Source organism: Diceros bicornis, chromosome 13 (assembly GCF_020826845.1).
Source record: "Diceros bicornis minor isolate mBicDic1 chromosome 13, mDicBic1.mat.cur, whole genome shotgun sequence".
NCBI classification, from domain to species: domain Eukaryota; kingdom Metazoa; phylum Chordata; class Mammalia; order Perissodactyla; family Rhinocerotidae; genus Diceros; species Diceros bicornis.
The window spans coordinates 41,352,979-41,373,049 of NC_080752.1; positions in this window are offsets into that span (position 1 = coordinate 41,352,979).

Below are 20,071 nucleotides of genomic sequence, written 5' to 3' on the forward strand. Positions count from 1 at the left end.
AATCCATTCATCCATCGATGGGCCCTTGGGTTGTTTCCATATCTTGGCTATTGTAAATAATGCTGCAATGAACATGAGGGTGCATATATCTTTTCGAATTAGTGGTTTTGTTTTTTTGGATAAATACCCAGAAGTGGAATTGCTGGGTCATATGGTAGTTCTATTTTTAATTTTTTTAGGAACTTCCATACTGTTTTCCATAGTGGCTGCACCAATTTATATTCCCACCAAAAGTGCATGAGGATTCCCTTTTCTCCACATCCTCGCCAACACTTCTCATTTCTTGTCTTTTTGATGATAGCCATTCTAACAGGTATGAGATAATGTCTTATTGTGGTTTTGATTTGCATTTTCCTAATAATTAGTGACGTTGAGCATCTTTTCATGTGCTTGTTGGCCATCTATATATCTTCTTCAGAAATGTCTATTCAGGTCCTCTGCCCATTTTTCAATCAGATTGTTTTTTTGCTATTGAGTTGTATGAGTTCTTCATATATTTTGGATATTAACCCCTTATTGGATATACGACTTGCAAATATTTTCTCCCATTCAGTAGGTTGTCTTTTCATTTTGTTGATGGTTTCCTTTGCTGTGCAGAAGCTTTTTAGTTTGATGCAGTCCCACTTGTTTATTTTTGCTTTTGGTATGCCTTTGCTTCTGTGAGATCCAAAAAATCATTGCCAAGACCTATATTGAGGAGCTTACCACCTGTGTTTTCTTCTAGGAGTTTTATGGCTTCAGGTCTTACATTCAAGTCTTTAATCCATTTTGAGTTAATTTTGTGTATGGTGTAAGATAGTGGTCTAGTTTCATTCTTTTGCATGTGGCTGTCCAGTTTCTCAACACCATTTATTGAAGAAATCGTCCTTTACCCATTGTATAGTCTTGCCTCCTTTGTCAGAGATTAAATGACTATATATGCATGGGTTTATTTCTGGGCTCTCTATTCTATTCCATTGTCTGTTTCTTTGCCAATACCATATTGTTTTGATTATTATAGCTTTGTAATATAGCTTGAAATCAGGGAGCGTGATGCCTCTAGCTTGTTCTTCTTTCTTAAGATTGCTTTGTCGGGGCCGGCCCGGTGGCATAGCGGATAAGTGCACGCGCTCCGTTGTGGTGGCCGGGGTTCAGACCCCGGGCGCGCACCATCGTACCGCTTGTCAAACCATGCTGTGGCTATGTCCCATATAAAATGGAGGAAGATGGGCACCGATGTTAGCCCAGGGCCAGTCTTCCTCAGCAAAAAGAGGAGGATTGGTGACAGCTGTTAGCTCAGGGCTGATCTTCCTCACAAAAATAAATAAATAAATGAAAGATTGCTTTGTCTATTCAAGGTCTTTTGTAGTTCCACACAAATTTTAGAATTGTTTGTTCTATTTCTGAAAAAAATGCCCATGGAATTTTTGATAGAGATTGCATTGACTCTGTAGATTGCTTTGGGTAGTATAGACATTTTAACAATATTAATTCTTCCAATCCATGAACATGGAATATCTTTTCATTTATTTGTGTCTTCTTCATTTTCTTTCATCAATGTCCTATAGTTTTCAAGAACAGATCTTTCACCTCCTTGGTTAACTTTATTCATAGGTATTTTATTCCTTTTGATGCAATTGTAAATGGGATTGTTTTCTTAATTTCTCTTATTGTTAGTGTATAGAAAGGCAACAGATTTTTGTGTATTGATTTTGTATCCTATAACTTTACTGAATTCGTTTATTAGTTCTAACAGTTTTTTGGTGGAATCTTAGAGTTTTATATACATAAACTCATGTCATCCACAAATAGTGACAGCTTTACTTCTTCCTTTCCAGTTTGAATGCGTTTTATTTCTCTTTCTTGCCTAATTGCTTTCGCTAGGACATTCAACACTATGTTGAATAAAAGTGGCAAGAGTGGGCATCCTTGTCATGTTCCTGGTCTTAGAGGAGAAGCTTTCAGCTTTTCACCATTGAGTATGATGTTAGCTAGGGGCTTGTCATATATGGCCTGTATTATGCTGAGGTACGTTCCCTCTATGCCCACTTTGTTGAGAGTGTTTATCATAATGGATGTTGACTTTTGTCAAATGCTTTTTCTGCATCTATTGAGATGATCATATGATTTTTATCCTTCATTTTGTTAATGTAGTGTATCACGTTGATTTGTGGATGTTGAACCATCCTGGCATTCCTGGAATAAATCCCACTTGATCATGATGTATGATCCATTTAATGTATTGTTGAATTCGGTTTGCTAATATTTTGTGGAGGATTTTTGCATCTATGTTCATAGGGGATATTGGCCTATAATTTTCTTTTCTTGTGGTATCCTTGTCTGGTTTTGGTATCAGGGTAATGCTAGCCTCATAAAATGAGTTTGGAAGCATTTCTTTCTCTTCAATTTTTTTGAAAGATTTTGAGAAGGATAGGTACTAATTCTTCTTTGAATGTTTGGTAGAAGTCACCAGTGAAGCTGTCTGGTCCTGAACTTTTGTGTATTGGGAGGTTTTTGATGACTGATTCAATCTCCTGGGGTCTTTTTTTTCTGTTTTTTTCCAGTTTTATTGAGAAATAATTGATATACATCAGCGTATAGGTTTAAGAGGGTCCAGCATGACGATTTGATTTACATATATTGTGAAATGATTACCACAGTAGGTTCAGCTATCATCCATCATCTCATATGGATACAACAAAAATGAAAGAAAGAAGAAAAGGAAAAAGAAAAAAACTTTTCTTCCGATGAGAACTCTTAGGATTTACTCTCTTAACAACTTTCCTATATATCTCACAGCAGTGTTAACTACAGTCGTCATGTACATTACATCTCGAGTACTTACTTATCTTATAACTGGAAGTTCGTATCTTTTGACCAACCTCTTCCAATTCCCCCCTCCCTAAGTATCGGGGTCTTAACCAGGGAGTAATCTCAAATTATCAAAAGCTGGTGCTCTTATTTGACCTAAGCCTGTGTGTGTGTGTGGGTGTGTGTGTCTGTGTGACAGAGACGGAGAGAATTAAGGGCAAATGGGAGTATTATATGAACTATCCATTGGTACAAGGAGAGAAAGATCCAGCATCTCTTGGCAGGCTATGAAGTCCCTTTAATTAAGTAATAAATTTGGAACCAGGGAAATGAACATAGTAAAGAAACACTCGGTTTAATTACCCGTTCGTCTATTTGGCTCTGCCAGGACACTTCTGTGCCACTGTTGCCAAGACACGGCAGCACATGGGCACTCAGGACAGAGGCTGTCCAAGCATGCATTCCCGTGCAGCTCCAGCTCTTTCCATGTTGCGAGAGAGAGAAACAGAGGCTGAGAGAGGCAGAAGCGGGGAGACAGCCATGGCACGGAGTAATGGCTATAATTCCGTGAAAGGGCTCTGGTGACACTGTAAACCGCCAGACACAGCCAGAGCGGTTTGTCACCAGAGTCCCAGTGGAATTGACTCAAAAGGTATTGTTGTAGATTTTTCCAACATGAGTTGGAGAGGCTGTTTGTGTTTGCAAACGCTGCTCTCCGTTGTCTTGAGCCCAACGTTGCTATTAAGGAGCAAACCTGGTGGTATTGACCCCGAGTTCAACTCTGAGCCATTGCAGTGAGCAGCATGGCCTAATGATGCGCTGTCTGCTCGTCCACCGTGGATTCAGAGCCCTGTGGAGAGCGAGGCAGGGTCCCTGGGGGCAGGCTGGAAGCCGGGAGCCAAAGGCTTCAGGATTCTATTTCTGTGTCCTTGGCAGACCTGGAGCTCTGCGATTCTGATCAATGTGAAACCGAGGCCCAGCTGCTCACTGCGTGATAGGCCTCTGGGAATCCATGGTTTGGGTTCTGGAGCATTTCTAGAATCCAAGAGAACAGCAAAGTGAGGAGGTTTTGGGGTACCAGAAGTGGCCTTTGTGTCATTAAGGTGACCCAGGAGTGACTGAGGAATTACCTCCCAACTCCATCAGGGATCCCAAGCCTCAGTCACTGGTTTCCAGAACCTTCTGTGTGGAGGAATATGTAAGAATATGTATTTCTGGAGGAATATGTATTATGGAGAAATATGTATTTCTTGCTGTGTAGCAGGATATTCTTGTGGGATGGACCAAATCTTTCCTGCTCTGGCCTCTGATTCCTAAAATCTGCTCTTATAAACAGCTCTCGCTCACGAGACAGCCTCGTGCTGTGTCAAGAGTAAGTAAATCTGAAACAGCAGAGGAGATTGCCTTCAAAATACTCTTGACTTTAAAAATTAAGACAAAGAAAGCATTTGGCAAAGGACATTTCCGGTTTGGCCAAATCCAGGGCTTTGGAAAAATATCTAGAGACATTTCACCAAACCCAGAACGAAGCCGGCAGGGCCCAGCTCTGGTCATTATGGGTTATTTGCAGCTTGTTTCTTTCCAAGGCAATTTTCTTCTATCTGCGAGCTAAGCTCTTCTGACCCAGCCTGGTTTCCACAGCTGTTATGCACAATTCCTCACCTTCACAACATGACAGGCATTGGAGATAGCTCTGGCAGGCGGCAGGAATGTGCGGGCCCCAGCTCCAGTCCGAGCCCCTGGGACCCTGGCTCACTCTCTGCTGCTCTAGAGGCATCCAGAACAGTGCAACGGGCAGCACGCACATGGGACATAGCAGGTCAGAGTTCTCCAGGCGAGGCCCAGCCATCAGAAGGCCAATACCATGTGGTCCCCAAGCTCTGACAGGACAGATCCTGGACAGATGGCAGGAGCACAGGGAGAGGGCAAGATGGAGCGTTAACACACAGGCCAAGCTGAGAAGGTGTGTGGCTTGGTGGTTGAGCACTTAACCACACCGCCCACCCACAGGGCTCTCTGCGCATTAAACGAGCTCCCATGTGGGAAGTTGCTCTGTGTAAGTGGAATGGATCTTCAGGCCCATTCTTATAGTCTCTCCATCTTTTTTAAGTTTCATGATCTTCCTACCCCCTTGTAGTCCATTCTCTGTTAAAACTGGATCTGTGTTTGCTGCTCTCCTGTGCCTCACTCTGTCCTCAGGGACCTGCCCATCTAGGAGACAACCACTGCCACGCCCCAGTCACTCAAGGCCATCAGCTCCCATGTTCACCCTCATCCACACAGGGGGGAGGTCACCTAGTTGGGACAAGTTCTCCAGAGCCTTCCAGGAGGTCAATTCAACAGGTACATAATCCCTAGGGAGCATGTCCTCTGAACCTGCCTCCCTTCCGGGTAATGTGGTCCTAAGGGACACATCACCCACCCTTGTTTTCCAATAGTGGCTGGATTGGGAAGGAAAGGGGAGGATTTTAGGCCACGAAACGGTCCAATCACCAGTACCTTATACCATATCAGCCATGACCCTACTGTGCCTTCAGCACCTCCTGCAAAAAGCGAGAGCAGTAGATGTTGAGACCTTCGGGGGAAGCATTTCTCCAAGAGCACCCACACACTCTTTTCTTATTATTTCTGATTTGTACGCCCATCAACAATTCCCAAGACAACAAACAAAACGCCAAGGAGTAAAAGAACCGTGTGCTCCTGGGCACATTCATTTCCAGGTGCCTTTGTCCAACTCTCTGCTGGCCAAAGGGACCTTTTCCCAGCTGCCAAAGTCAGTCTCAGGATGGGGATCCTGAGCCCTCTCTTGGGCCTGGGTAACTTGTTCTTCCACAGGCCGACACTGAAAGTTGAGACCCAGAACAGGGTCTAACAAATTATCCCGGCCAATGGAGCTTGTTTTTGTCTCATTTTCTTCCCATTGCCCAGTGATGGCAAGTTGCGGGTACATCTGCGCCGAATATCGGCCTTTCATCTTTGATCCCTGCGCCGCGTGTCTCTCAGCTATTCAGACAGAGGCACGGCCTGGGACCACCACGCCACAGCAAGGCTTCTGGCTCATCCCGCTGAAGACCTCCGTTTAACTTAATGGACTAAACAGTGAACCATTTCTATATGATTAATTAATTAGAGTTCTACTAGGAAGGATAATAATATAACAACTTAAATAAGACTGCAAGCCCTAGCTGCCAGTTTATAAAGAATACCAAGACTAGCACAGTTAGAAAGACATTCAAGATGGAGGGAGCACAGAGTAGAGAACCCAGCTCTGACGAATGCCAGGCTTAGTTCAGGGGGGTCAAATCCAGGGTCCAACCGTTTGACCTAAGAGTTACCTGCCTTCTCTGAGCTTCCCTCCCTCGGATAGACGGCAGGATTGAGGTGTATTTGTCAGGGCTGTCGTGGAAATCCAATAGATGCAATGTATGAAAATTGCCCAGGACAAAAGGCTTAAAAACATGGAAAATGTTTCTCCAGAAATTCCAGCACAACAGGTGGTACTAAGGATGGAAATAAACGGAAAGCCGTCTCTCAAACGTGGTCCATTCTGTTTTATCAGCAACGTCTTGTTTTTCACTGCACTTTTAATCTGCACACTCACCTTACGTCCTTTGAAAGTAAGTAGATGAAAAGTCCTAACAAGAATCGTCTTAGTTGATTACAGATGAATAAATGATTGTTATTCACAGATAAGTGAATTTCAGATGAGTAAAGGCAATTCTAGTTAGTAGATTTGCCAGTTGGTATCTAGATTCGTGGACATTAGCATTTTAGTTAGTGGTCCAGAACTGTCTCAATGCCCCTTCATGCCTCACCCAGGCCTCTTGTCTCCCCCATACTCCTCATCTCCCCTCCTCCCCACCCCCACACTCTTGGCCATATCACTACTCAAGGTCTCCCACATTGGGTCCCTAAACTGTCCTGGGGCTGATGACCCAATATCTCCAGGCTTTGCTAAGATAACTCTTCATCTAAACCCAAACCTTTTTCTGTAAAGGACCAGATGGTAAATTTAGGCTTTGCAGGCCTTACAGTCCCTGTCACCACTACTCAGCTCTGCCTTCACAGCATGAAGGCAGCCATAGACGATAGCCAGTAAGTGGGGCTGTGTTCCAAGAAAACTTTATTTACAAACACAGGTGATGGGCCGGCTTTGGCCCAAGAATCTAAACAGTTCTTAGGTGTTAGCGGATTATAATGGTTCATATATTGGACCATATTAGGAGGCTCACTTCATAACTTTAACCCTAAGTCATGATCATTGGGGGACATTTTAGACACTGGGAAAAGTCCAGTATCAAAGATACTAGAGACATGGGTGCCTTTTAGGGTCTCTCAGTCACAACACTTGTACCTAAATCCCACCACACCCTGTCACCTGTAATGCTGGCATTTTCAGATTGCTGAAAGATCTCAAGCTTGACTAGATCTGTAGCTCTCAAGCTTGAAAGTGCAACAGAATCACCCAGAGGGCTTGCTAGGACACAGATTACTGGGCCCCACTCCCAGAGTTTCTGATTCAGTAGGTCTGAGGTGGAGCTAGAGGACTCACATTGCTAATAAATTCCCAGGCAATGCTGATGCTGTGGGTCCAGGGACAATCATTCAAGAACCAGCAGGCTACGTTAAAAACCTAAAGGTATACTGCCACCTAGTGGATACTTCTTAGTAGTACCCTATGCCAACTATTCCTTTGATTTTAAAGTGTACTAAAAATTACACATCTTTTGTCACCGAGAAGAATCAAATTCATAAGGCCAATTTGTCATGTGTATACTTACGATTCCATAACCATATTCCAAGCTTCTTTAAAGAAATGAGGTGTCACATTATTTATAACATGGCAGCAATTTTAAATCAACTTAAACCAGAAACAGATTATTTTCCACCAGGGGAAAAACACTTTAAATATCTAAATAGAATAAAACCGCTGCTGGCTCTGTTGTCTGGCCGCTCTCCCATCGCCAGATGCACATACCTCTCCTGAGAGGCAAAATCCACACCCCAGCCCTCCAACCCGCTGTGGATGAACCCCTTCGACCGGGTGCAACTGATGAAGTTCGGCAGGAGATCGGCCAAAATGAGCCCGTTTCAGACCCTGGACTTTGTAATCTTTGCACACACAGAACAGTAGCAATGGTAAAGGACCCTGGTCATGGGCAAATGTGTAAACATTTGCATCCCAACACTAAAAATGCAATTACCCACTCCCATCTACCCAGCCCTGCAAAGGACTGAGGTCTCTCACTCCACCTGACACAAAATAAAGGGGTGCTACAGTCGTCAATAGCAGATGACTTGGGATTCCATGCTTGGCAGGCTGCTGGGTTTTTGTCAGCTTGGAGAAACATATTAGGGCTGTGCTACAAAGGATGGCGTGGTACCAGGAGAACGGAAATGACAGAGACCGGAACGGTTTTTGATGCCAACAGTTTATATTTGATCTCCAGATGCGAAGCAGCTGACAGCTAATTAGTCCGACTTAGATCTACACAGATCCCCCTTTTTTTTTCCACACATGCTGTGGGCATGCTAATGCGAAAATGTGTCTGCCTGGGGTTGTGCTTTGATTGAGAATTCTCTGGAATGAGCACAGTTGGAACCCCTGAGCACACTGGAGCCCCAGCACGTGGAACATCTGGTGAAACAGTCTGTTTCTCTCCTGCTTGGCCCGGGCGCAGGTACAGCAGTGGCGTTCTTTATTCAAGTGGCTGACTCCAGCCTCACGACGCTGGAATAAATGGTTCAGCTTCGTGTTTCAGCGTACGAAGCCACCATTAACTGCAAACCTCAGTGGTCAAGAGCTACTGGATGTGAATTCTGTGGCTACTAATGAAAAAGCAATTGTGGTCCATTAGTCAGTGAGCTGTTTGGGAGGAATGGCAAAGAGGCGCAGAGCGAGATGGGAGCCCTTGCCGACACACGGAGCAACACACGGAGACAGACACAGCTCCTCCTTTTTTCTTTGCGGCCAAACTCAAATGTTACAGCTTCTGGGGACAGGAGGAGCATCAAGACCCTCCTCTCCTCTGGCCCCAGAGGCTCAGAGCTGACACCTATGGAGCCCTACTGTGTGCGAGGCATTTTTAGAAGCACATGTAGTCTTCACAAGAACCCTACGAGGCAGGCACTCTTATTACCCTCATTTTGCAGATGAGGAATCAAAGACGTGAAACTGATTGTCCCAGGTCAAAAGCTGGTAGGTGGAGAAGCTGAGATTTCATCTTGGAAGCCCTTCTCCAAAGACCATGCTCTTAACTGCCACACCTAAGACTTCATGAGTCGGGCTTGAGCTAAGCCATCCATGACAATCCATCCCTGTTGACTGGTCTGGGGAAACGCACAGGTGGCCTTCACTCCTCTGTAGTAGAATTACGCCTCCACGCTTACCATAACTTCACAGTGGACTAAGAGGATTTCCCTGCCCCCTGACTTTGGGCTTGGCCTTATAACTTGCTCTGGCCAATGGGATGTTTCACCATGTGATCCAACCGGGGATTTGAAACATGCTTGTCCTCATGGGCCCCAGAATGAGATTCATGGAGCTGACCCAAACTGGACTGAAGCCCAGAGCCAGGCCCAGCTGCACTCAGCCTTAACCAAAACACTTCAGCCGACCTGCGGGTTGTTGACTACACAGCATCAGGCACTGATACAGCTCATGGTCATGTTCTAGTCAATGATGCACTGGGAAAGCTTTCCAGAATAGGTGGAACCTCCACAGGAGAAACATTTTTTGACCCTGCCCCCTTTTCCTCCTTGGGCACTGGTGTGACGACGTTATACCTAGTGCTGGGCACCATCTGGTGACCACGGGCGACAAGCACAGAGATGAAAGGCCGATATGCTGAGGATGCCCAAGCAGAAAGAAGGGCTGATCCCAGGTTCTTGATGATCTTATCAAGCCACTGAACAATCGCCCACCTCCACATTTTTGTGAGAAAAACAATTTCCTCTCTGTTCAAGCCAGTATTAGTTGAGATTTCTATTATCACAGCCAAAGCCATTCCTGACTGCTATTGACTTTCTTAAGCTTGGCAAAAACCTTTACAGATTCTGTATTTTCACATCTCCCTCTTTTTTGTTTAGGTTGGCTGGTCTCTCCAGAATAGCAGGAGGGAAGTCACAAATCCATGCTGATATCAATCGATCAATACCTGCTGATACTCACCCTGGAGCAATCAGTTCAGAGTCTCCCAAGTAACTAAAATCAACACTTGAATTTTGTTGGTTGATGTAGTCAAGCTTCTAGAACATTTCCTAGTATATAATAGGTGCTCAATAAAGCTTGTTAAATGAATAATTTAATTGAGTTGTTGATATTTCTCTGGATGGGCAATCACATGTGTCTCTTGGGAATCTGTTTTGGCTGCTTTGTCTTCTCAAAGGACATCCGGGAAATCACACCCAAGTGAAATTTTTTTTTTTTTTTTGGTGAGGAAGATTAGCCCTGAACTAACACCTGTTGTCAATCCTCCTCTTTTTGCTGAGGAAGATTGGCCCTGGGCTAACATCCATGCCCATCTTCCTCTACTTTTATATGTAGGAGGCCCACCACAGCATGGCTTGATAAGCAGTGGGTGGGTCCATGCCTGGGATCTGAATCTGCGAACCCTAGGCCACCAAAGCAGAGTGTGTGAATTCAACCACTATGCCACCAGGCCGGCCCCGACCCAAGTGAATTTTGTGTAGCCTACATGTCAAACAGACCTTCCAAATTCAATGGAAGTCTTCACATGACAGGTGTTACAAACAAAAAACATAACTTTATTGAGATAAAATTCTCATACCACAAAATTCACCTTTTAAAGGGCACAGTTCAGTGGTTTTTTAGCACATTCACAGGGTTGTGCAACCATCACCGCAATATAATTTTAGAACGTTTTCATCATCTCAAAAGGAAACCTCGTACCCATTAACAGTCATTTCCCATCACTCCCTCCCCCACCCCACCCCAGCCCCTGGCAATCACTAATCTACTTTCTGTCTTCATGGATTTGCGTATTCTGGACATTTCATATAAATGGAATTTTACAATGTGTCTGATCCCTTGTGTCTGACTTCCGTCACTTATCAAAATGTTTTCAAGGTTTACTCATGTTGTAGCATGTGTCAGTGCTTCATTCCTTTTTATTGCCGAATAATATTCCATTGTATGGCTATAGCATATTTTATTTATCCATTTGTCAGTTGATGGACATTTGGATAACTTCCACTTTTTGGCTATGGTGAAGAATGCTGCTATTAACATTTGCCTTCAAGTTTTTGTGTGGCAATATATCTTCGTTTCTCTTGGGCACATACCCAGGAGTGGAATTGCTGGGTTATATGGTAACTCTATGTTTAACCTTTTGAGGAACTGCCAGGCTGTGCCCCAAAGCAGATACGTCATTTTACACTCCCACCAGCAGCGTATGGAGGGTTCCAATTTCTCCACACCCTCACTAGCACTTATTATCTGTCTCTCTGATTATAGGCATCCTGGTGGACATGAAGTGGTATCTCATCGTAGTTTTACTTTGTATTTCCCCGAGAGCACATAGTTTTGAGCATCTTTTCATGTGTTTATTGGCCATTTGTATCTCTTCTTTAGAACAATGTATAGACATAAATTTAATCTTATTCATATAGGTTAATTTTGCTGACAACTTTTGTGGGGCTCCATAACGAAAACAAAATTCTTTTTCCTTAATAATGAGCAAAGTATTATTAAAACCTAATTAACTCACGTGCCACTGATTTAGAACACCTTTATTCACAACAAAGGAAAAGACTTGCAAGAAAAGACTTTCAAGAAAAGACTTTTTGTTTTCTCAGCCACTGACGTCCCATCACTTAATATGTCTGGCAGGAAAAAACAAAATCAGTCTAGCCGAACAAAACTAGTTTTGTTTTGTAACTAAAACTAGTTCATACGGTAACTAAAACTAGTTTACTGTGTACTTTGCAATTACAATTTTTCCCACTTTTTTTATTTATCTACTAATAAGTTTGTTCTCTTGAGTTGCTCTGTGCCAAGAATTATACTCGGTTCATTTAAACTTCACAAGAACCCTACGAGGTAAGTAGCATATATTAGTTATCTATGCTGTGTAACAAATCACCCCAAAATTTAGTGGCTTAAAACAACAACCACAATTAATTGTCCCTCATAGTTTCTGTGGGTCAGGAGTTTGGGTAAGACACAGTGGGGATGGCTTGACTCTGCTACACAACATCTGGTTTCTCAGTGGAAAGACTTGAAGGCTGAGGACTGAAATATCAAATTTCACTCACATATCTGGCACTTGATGCTAGCTGTTGATCGAGACCCTCACATGACCCATCCATGTTCTTCACAACATGGTGGCTGGATTCCAAGACGAGGCATCCCGAGAGAGAGCCAGGTGGAAGCCATATTTCCTCTACGACCCTGCCTCAGAAGTTACTCAGCATCACTTCCATCACAGTTATAAAGGCCCACCCAAGTTCAAGGAGACGAAACACAGACCCTCCCTGGTATGGATTGCATCATGCACTGTGACGGTTAATTTTATGTGTCAACTTGGCTGGGCCACAAGGTGCCCAGATGAAACACTATTTCTGGGTATGTCTGTGAGGGCATTTCTAGATAAGATTACTATTTGAATCAGTGGACTCAGTAAAGTAGATTGTGCTCACCAGTGTGGATGGGAATCATGCAACCCATTGAGGGCCTGAATAGAACAAAAAATGGAGGAAGGAGAGCTGGCCCAGTGGCATAGCGGTTAAGTTCATGCGCTCCGCTTTAGCGGCCCAGGGTTCACAGGTTCGGATCCCGGGTGCGGACAGACGCACCGCTTGTCAAGCCATGCTGTGGCGGCGTCCCATATAAAGTGGAGGAAGATGGACACCAATGTTAGCCCAGGGCCAATCTTCTTCAGCAAAAAGAGAAGGGTTGGCAACATATGTTAGCTCAAGGCTAATCTTCCTCACAAAAAAAAAAAAAAGTGGAGGAAGGGAGGATTCACTCTCTTCCTGCCTGCCTGTTGAGCTGGAACATGAGTCTTCTCCTGCCCTTGGACTCAGATTTACACCATTGGCTCCCCTGGTTCTCAGGCCTTTAGACCTGGACTGAGTTACACCACTGGCTTTCCTGGGTCTCCAGCTTGCAGATGGCAGATCATGGGACTTCTCGTCCTTCAAAATCACGTGAGCCAATTCCTCATAATAAATCTATCTATATATTATATATACAATATACATAAAACTACATATACACGTGTATATATGTGTGTCTGTGCATACGTATTGGTTCCGTTTCTCTAAAACATGTACCCCCGTAATTCATATGTTGAAGTCCTAACCCTTATACCTCAGACTGTGAAATAGGGTCTTTACAGAACTAGTCAAGTTAAAATGAGGTCATTAGGGTGGGCCCTAATTCACTATCAGTGTTATCCTTATAAAACGGGGAAATTTGGAGACAAATATGCACACCCGGAGAACACCATGTGACGATGAAGGCAGAGATTGGGATGATGCTTCTACATGTCAAGAAATGCCAAAGATTGTCAGAAAACCACCCAAAGCTAGAGAAGTGGCATGGAGCAGATTCTCCTTCGCAGCACTCAGAAGGAACCAACCCTGCCAATCCCTTGATCTCAGACATCCAGCCTCCAGAACCGTGAGACGTAATACATGTCTGTTGCTTAAGCCACTTAGTTTGTGGTTCTTTGTTACAGCAGCCCTAGAAAACTAATCCACCATCTCTTGATGGAGAACCATCAACATCATATTGTAGAAGAGCATGCGGAATGGGGTAGATATTGGTGTGGCCATTTTTGGAAACCACAATCTGCCATAGCCCATCCTCTGGCCAACAAAAATTTACATCCCTCCCACATGCAAGCTACGCTCATCTCTTCCTGCAAAACCACCAGGTCTCATCCCATTACAGCACCAGCTTAAAGTCCAGGATCTTATCATCTAAATCAGGTCCAGATGAAGTTGAGGCTTCTGGACTATAGTTAAGGAGCACAGCTCCTCTCAATCCGAAGAGTCATCAATGAAAGAGACCAGTTATCTATCTGCCCCCACAAGCAGCATGCCATGGTGGGACAGGTCATTGAAGTCTTCTCCTTTCAAAGTAATCCTCATTCTCCTAAAGAGCCTGAAACCATCAACTCTAAAACTACATCAAGGATCTCTCTCGAATTTTATTCTTCCCTCGTGGCCTCCCTCCGTATAGAATTAGATGATCTCAAAGTTGGAAAGTGATTTAAAGTTTAAGCTAGCCCTGCACATAACCCAGACAAATCTCACTCCAGACACGATGTTGGGCGAAAGAAGTCAGACCCAAAAGAGTAGAGACTGTACGATTCCATTTATAGGAAACTCAAAACTGGCAAACTAATCTGAAGTGATGGAAGACAGAATAACGGTTACCTTTGGGCGATAGTTTGACTGGGAGAGGTCGCAAGGGATCCCTCTACAGCTTGACCTGGTTGGTGGTTGCACAGGTTTATAAATAGGTAAAAATTCATCTGTATGTACACTCAGGATTGTGGACTGTAAGTTATACCTTAGTTTTTAAAAAAGAGGTTTGAGTTTGTCCTGTGGTTCCCATACTTAAGGATTTCATAAACCAATCGAATTCCATGCTCCCCCCCCCAACTGGAGGAAATAATTTGCTACAATGACTATGGATTAATGTCATAACGGAAAAAGCTGAATGCTTTTGCTTCTTGGGTTAAAAAACGACTGATTTTGAAGCTATGCTCCGCAGCTACCACAAGAGGGCGCTAAACAGCGACCGTGATCTTCGAGGCGCTGTTGACTTGTCCTGCTTTCCTTCCCCACCCCGTTCTGTCGTCAGGCTCTGTCCCTATGCACACCGGCCTCCAAGCAGCAAGACAGGCCTAGACTAGTCCTTATTTGAGGGGTTCTGTTATATTAGTAAGAATGAGAAATGCCAAGACAGGATTTTGTAAAAATTGTGGTATATTTTAGATGTTTGACATTTAACCTTTACATTCATGTTACAAACGATATATGTACGGAAGATTCCATTCATTCTAGAGTGTATTTCTGAGATTGATGGGTATTTCTGCATCTCTCCCCACGGGACCATTTCCAGCTAAAGAAACACACACCTCCCCCTCCCAGCACACACCACACACCACCACACACACACTAACGCACATGCACACACACGGGTTTCAGCCAGATGAGATGTTGTCTGTATCTCCCAGTTTCTCGTGGTCCCTCCAGCCTGTAAGCTCCCAACAGCCTGCAGGTTTCCAAACAAAACTCCAACAGTCTCATCCACAGGGACAAGACTGAATCCAAAGCTAAACTATTCATCCAAAATGTGAACATTTTTATAGAAAAGAGGTTGTCTTTTTTTTAATGATTCGACCATAAGTGCTGGTTCTATTGCAGCAAAAAGCCAGATGGGACCTCTGGTGCTCAGATCCCTGGATTCTGCAAGTAGTTGTCATTTGTCAGAAACTGGATTTTGACTCTAACTTCCTTGGATTGGAGAAGCAGCCCAGGGAGAGCACAAAGTTAATCCTGCGTAAGCAATGAGCTCCTGAAGAGACCCCAGAGGAGCGAGGCCAGCGCGCACAGAGCATCACTCAGTGGCGGCTCCCGGCCGAGTGCTGGAGGGGAAGAGAGGTCTGGGGAAGGGGGGTTTAAAAGCTCCTGGGGTTCCTGTTTCTTCAAAGCTTCAGACTGGCAGAAAGAGGAGGGCTCCGCTGGTCCTAAAAAAAAGCGAAGGCTTTTAGGGACAGGGAGCAAGTCACATGGAAATCCTACCTCCCTCGGAGATTTCTGAACATTCCGTTTGGCGTCATCTCGATTTGGAGGTAAGGAAAGAGAGCAGACCAAGTGTCGGAAATGTCCGTGAGGATGATCAACATATTCGTTTTGTTATTACTATTTTAACTCACGTGGTACCCGCTATGAACCAGGCACTGGTCTAAGCACATTATACTCATTTACTCCTCCCAACAACCCTCTGAGGTCGGTATTATTAACAATTTTTAGAGCTGGAGAAACTGAAGCACAAAGTGGGTGGGTGATGTTATGGACTGAATTGTGACCCCCCCGACCCCTCAAATTCGTATGTTGAAGCCCTAAGCCCCAATGTGACTGTATTTGAAGGCAGAGCCTTCAAGGAAGTCATTGAGGTTAAATGAGGTCATAATTGGGACCCTAATCCTGTAGAACTGGTGTCCTTATGAGAAGAGAAGAGACACCACGAGTGCACGAACACGGAGAAAAGGCCACGTGAGGACACAGCAAGAAGGCGCCATCTGCAGGCCAAGGAGAGAGTTCTCACCGGAAACCAACCCTGCTGGCACCTTGATCTTGGATTTCCAGCCTCCAGAACTTTGAAAAAATAAATTTCTGTTGCTTAAGCCAGCCAGTCTGTGGTATTCTGTTATGGCAGCCCTAGTGGCCTGAAACAGGTGGCTTAGATCTTTGCCTGGCAAATGGAAGAACCGACATTTGAATCCAGGCCATTTGGCACCTGAGTCCATGCTTTTAATGGCTATTACCCAGTGCCTGTTACCCGGAGAGAGGCGAGAGTAAGAGAGAGTCCTATTGGAGAATGTGATGGTGATCACAGGAACTGCCAACGTGCGTGGGCATTTACTCTGCCCTAGCCCACCAAGCTAAGTGCTTTGCATGGATTATCCACTTAATACCAACAACAATCCTGTGAGATTAGTGCTATTATTGCCCCCATTTTACTAAAGCCTTACAGGGTTCCAATGGGGGCAAACTCACTCCAGAGCCAGTTTGGAACACTATGCTATGCTACAATTAATTATAGCTCTTAGAGATCTTTCTGTTATGGTAAGCTCCACCACCTGGCCAAAAACTATTCAACTGGGCCCCCCAAGTGACAGAACACAGGTGAGTCAAGTAATAATTAAGCCCCCACATCTCTAAGAAGGCCTTTGAAATAAATGAGACAATGAGGAAGGCGTCTCCAATAAGACATCACGGTTTGGGAGAAAAAGGGCCAGTGCGGAGGCAGGGAGAGAGGGGAGCGTAATCCAGCCAGGAGTGCTGCAGGGAAGAGATGAACAGGGCCACCACCCCTGCTCCCTTTGAATAAGCAATGGCTAATGGGGACTCAGCAGCAGCCACATTCGGGTCCAAGGAAGGTTGTAACATGGCCTCTGTGCCCCACCACACCCACCTAGTGAGAGAGAATACCCCCAACTTCCATTTCCGTCGCTGTCCTCTACAACCCCTCAAATAGGCCTTGCTTTGTTTTTCAGGTGCTCAATTTCATCAGTCCCGTGGATGGGTTAGGAAAGACAGAAATAAAACAACTCCATCCTGCTGGCACAGCATTTCCCAAAGGGCGAGATGTGTCCCATAGGTGGGTGCACCTGAGACAGGTAGGCCCTTTTCAATTCTTTCTCGCCCTCATGACTGTGTCAAGGAGAAAGCCTCAGCTTGGTGCTAACATGTCTTTCATAACACCTCTCATATTTGCTCACATTTGAACAAAGAGAGAACAGACTTCAGATCCAGAGCCTTCTGTGGGCAGCAGTGTCTGCCTTCCCACCTTCTTAAAACTCCAAATTACACACACAGGGTTGGGCAACTCACCAATGCCCTGTTTGTATTTTTTAATCCTTTTTACTCTCTGTGTTGAATTTTAGATGATTTCTGTTGCTATGTCTTCAAGGTCACTAATCTCTTCTTCTGTGATGTCTAATCTGCAGTTAAATCCATCCAGTGTATTTTTCATCTCAGACATGCCGTTTTCATGTCGAGAAGTTCTCTGTGGGTCTTTTTTATATCTTCATGTCTCTTAACTTTTTGATTATGTGGAGTACAGTTATAATAACTGTTTTGACTTCTTTGTCTCTTAATTCAAACGTCTGTGTCAGTTCTTCGTTAGTTTACATTAATTGATTTTTCTTCACATTATGAGTCCCATTTTCCAGTTTCTCTGATTAGATGCTAGATGTTGTGAATTTGATGTTGTTGGGTACTGGATGTTTCTGTGATTTTCATAATTATTCTTGATCTATGTTTTGGCCTGCTGTTAAATTACTTGGACACAGTTTGATTCTTTCAGGTCTTACTTTTAAAATTGATTAGGCAAGACCCAAGCATTGTTTTAGAGTGAATTATTCTCCACTACCAAGGCAAAACCGTCTCAGTATCCTGCCCCAAGTATTATGAAGTTTTCCATTCTGGCTGGTGGAAAAATACTATTCCTGGCCGTGCATGAGTGCCAGGTACTCCTCCCTCTGATCCTTCTAGGTGGTTCTTTCCTCAGCTCAAGTCATTTCCTCACACACATGTGCTGATCAGCACTCTGTCTTGTACTTTAGGAGATGCTCTGCAGACTTCCAGAGTTCTCTCTGTGTGCAGCTCCCTCCTCTCCGGCACTCTGTACTGTGAGCTCCTGCCACTGTGGTCTCCCCAGACTTGCAGCTCTAACTTTTTAACTGAGGGAGCCACTGGGCTCCACCCGGGTTCTCACTGCTCCGCCACAGCCTGGAAGTTCTCTGAAGGTGGTAAGCTGGGGGGGGTCCTGGGGCTACCCTTGTTTGTTTGCTCTCTCTTGGGGACCACTGGCCTTCCTTGCTTGATTTCTAGTATCTTGAAAACTGTTGATTCATCTGTGCTACGCTTTTCTTTTTGGTTGTTTCAAGTGGCAAGGTAAATCTGTTCTCTGTCACTCTGTCTTGGTTGGAAATAGTAGTCTCCTGTTGACTCTCTCAATTAGATTTTATAATTTTCCTCATGTAGGTCCTGTGCCTTCTCATTAAATTTGTGTCTAAATATCTTCTAATTTTTATTGCTATTGTAACTGCTATTTCCTCCCATCTCCATTTCTAGACACTTATTTCTAGAGTGGAGAAAAACTATTAACTTTTGTATATGTAACATTTGTTGACAGATGTCCTGAAATTGAACCATGCATTGGTCATAAATTTATTCAGCGGCAAGTAACAGGAAGATGAGAGGTAGGCATCTAGGGCTGGTGCAGCTGCTCAGCAACGCCAACAGGGACCCAAGATCTGCTCCACTCTCCTCCATACATTGACTTTTGTCCTCATGCTTGTTACTTCATGGCACAAGATGGCTGCTACAATGCCAGGCCTCATGTATGTGATCCAAGCAGGAAGAAGGAAGGGGAAAGCAGGGAGTGACAACTCCCTTATCAAGAAAGCATAAGATTTCTCAAAATAAATTAGATTGTGTCTTATTAGCAAAAACTCTAAAATTTGACTACCTGTAACAGAAAGTCAGTCTGGGGAAGGAAATCTTCAGCTGGAAATTTTACCACAAACTCACAAAAAAATCAGGGTTCTGGTTGGTAATGAAGAAAGGAGAATTGATATTAGAGAGGCAACTAACAGGTCTACAAGCTACTCTTGCATTCTTAGAATAAACCTAGCTGGCTCATAGTGAATCCTTCTTTTAAATACATTGCCAGATGCAACTTTCAGGATCAAAGACTTGAACTAAGGTAGTCAAAGTGGCAACAGAAACATATTCAACTTATGTTCCAAGGAGCATCAAGGCCCTGCGATCAGACCTGATTAACTGCACACAGAGATGCTAGAAGAGGGGCCAGCCCTGTGGCATAGCAGTTAAGTGCGCGCGCTCTGCTGCTGGCGGCCCGAGTTCAGATCCCAGGCGCGCACCGACACACCGCTCGTCAGGCCATGCTGTGGCGGCGTCCCATATAAAGTGGAGGAAGATGGGCATGGATGTTAGCCCAGGGCCAGTCTTCCTCAGCAAAAAGAGGAAGATTGGCATGGATGTTAGCTCAGGGCTGATCTTCCTCACACACACACTAAATAAATAAATAAAACTTTAAAAAAAAAATGCTAGAAGAAACAAAATAACAGAAAGTGCCAAATAAATTCAAAAAGGGAATAACCAATCACCAGTGTTATTAAATGTTAAATTGTCTTTAAATACTGAAGCTGAAATATTTGTGAAATTTTCTGAGTTTCAAATTTCTCTTAATTTGGAATGTCCTAATTATTTACCATTTTAATCAACAAGCAAAAAAAATCATACCAATCTTTCTCTCTGGACTTTTATTAAAATAAAACTACTGTTGTGATCATAGTATTATGGTCTTTTAAGTCATTATCCATCAGATACATACTGAAATATTTAGAGATGAAATTATGCATTTAATAATTGCTTCAAATAACATGGAAGTCGTGGAGGAGAAAGGAGATAGAAATAACAATGAAACAAAATTGGCCACGAATCGATTATTGAAGATGGGTATTGGGTATACTGGATTCATTGTATTATT